The sequence below is a fragment of the Myotis davidii genome, unplaced genomic scaffold (genome assembly GCF_000327345.1).
Source record: "Myotis davidii unplaced genomic scaffold, ASM32734v1 scaffold323, whole genome shotgun sequence".
Taxonomy (NCBI): domain Eukaryota; kingdom Metazoa; phylum Chordata; class Mammalia; order Chiroptera; family Vespertilionidae; genus Myotis; species Myotis davidii.
The window spans coordinates 1,248,511-1,250,567 of NW_006295491.1; the positions used below are offsets into that span (position 1 = coordinate 1,248,511).

The 2,057-nt window shown below is 43.1% G+C and overlaps 1 protein-coding gene across 7 annotated transcripts in view; it reads right to left on the minus strand.

Annotated features, from left to right (window-relative positions):
• Positions 1-2,057, minus strand: part of TRIM2 (tripartite motif containing 2) — a 135,759-nt gene that overhangs the window by 76,057 nt on the left and 57,645 nt on the right. The gene's annotated exons all lie outside the window — the stretch shown is intronic.

The window sequence follows — 2,057 nt, forward strand, 5'->3', positions numbered from 1 at the left end:
CAGGTAGCCAAAGGGGTGGGGGGGGCTTGCACTGCGGCAGCTGAGCTAGCCAGCTGTGAGCCCAGAGTCTGGCCCCTGGAAAGGTTAGATGAGCAGTGCTCCTGCTGTGGGAGCGTACTGACCACCAGGAGGCAGCTCCTGCGACAAGCATCTGCCCCCTGGTTGTCAGTACGCATCATAGCAACTGATCAAAAAGTCAATGGGTCGAATGGTAGAAAAGCCAACCGGTCGCTTAGGGTTTTATATATATAGATTTTATAAGAAGATCCTTCTGCTTGTGTTTCAATATGAAGCAGAAAAAATAACAAGCTGACCAGACAATCAGGAAACCATGCAAGTCAACATTCAAATAATGACGCAGGAGAAATAATTCCAGATGTAGGTGCCACATTTAATTTTGAAAGATACAATGGAATTTCCAATAGAGGATTTAATAGACACAGAATTTTCCAGAAAAATAAAGGCAGGATTTGGAAAAAAAAAGTTCTGAGAATACGGATAAGGGGACACTGTCCTCTAAACAAACCTTGACACTGAAAAGTACTATTCTAGTTTCCACGATCCCAAGTAAAGTCATGGTAGGTACCTCCATGGGATAGTATGGAAAAGGGGCAAAAAAAAAAAAAAGAGAGAGAGAGAGAGAGTCTTGGTTCTTACTAACTGTATAACCTTGCCAAAGTATTAAACCTTTCTGAATTTTGGTTTTATCATCCTTGGAAGGAGAGGTTTGAACTAGGCAAGTCCTAAGACATTGTCCAACATTGGAATGTGGGGGCTCTTTCCATGGCTGTTATAGTTCTTCAACATCCCTGATGGCATTAACCCTCCATCTGAGCAACATGAAGTTGTGATCAACATGAAGTTGTGAGCAACATGAAGTTTTCAATATGGAGCATGTACTTTTCAGAACATATCCATCAAAAAGAGTCCACATACCAATCCAGATCGTGACCAAATTATCTCGCCATGAAGATATTTCATTAGCTTAGGTGGCCTACCTTGACTCAGCCAAATCCCTATTTAACCAAGGGAGGGGGATGGAAGAAGGAGTTTTTGTTTGTTTTTAAAAATTGATCTTTAATTGCTGGATGTACCTAAATTTGAAGAAGGAAAGGGAATGTTTGTGTGTCACAAAGAATTCAGTGAAATGTTTTGCATCTTTGGTTAATGCTGTGATAGTCAAAGTGTTCTAAATCATTCCTGCTCTTGTGTTTCTTACAGTTGAAGGGCAGGTACTAGGTCTGCCAAGGATGAAGTCAGGTGGAAACCTGAGACTAGAGGTCAAGTAGAACTGGGAGGCAGCCAACGGAGCACAATGCCCCCTCCCACCCCTGGGAAAGGAACTCGGAACTGCAGGTTGTCGTGCAATAACACCCATAACTATATTCTTATGACACTGAGGTAAAGGTTAATCTCCATTTTTAGAAGAAAATCGGCTATAAGCTATTTACTGAAAAAAGGCATTGGTGTGTATACGGCTGCAGAACCACTACCCTCCCACTCGAAGGGCTAACCCAATCTTTGGATGCCTGGAATTCTAAGTGCTCTAAAATGATTAAAAACCCACTCTAACCTAAAGCTGCCTCTGTTCACAAATTAATGCTGATGGTTTTGCAGGGGGTGGGGGTGTGTGTGAAGGGGAGAGGATAGAAGAGGTGAAGAAGGAACCAGCTGTTCTATACTAGAGTCTATAGGGTTGCACTACAGGGGGAACGGATTTGGGGTTCACAGAATGCTTGCGTCTGACAGGCATTTCATGCTCCAAGCCTTCCTGCCCACCCCCAGCCCTTTCATGAAGCGTTCAATACGGAGCATGTACTTTCCAGAACACATCCATCAGAAGGAGTCCTGAAACGCCTCAAAACCCACATCCCCGCCTCCAATAAGCCAGAACTGTAGTATGAACTTGGGCAGAGAATAAGAGTTGAGACTAATAGGGAGGAAATCTATTTGAGCAGTTTTGGGGAAATGGCCAAAATTTAAGAAGGGGGAGGGGAGAGGAAATACAGTTTTCAAACATTATTAAAGCTACTGCTTTAAGACTAAAGAATAACTCC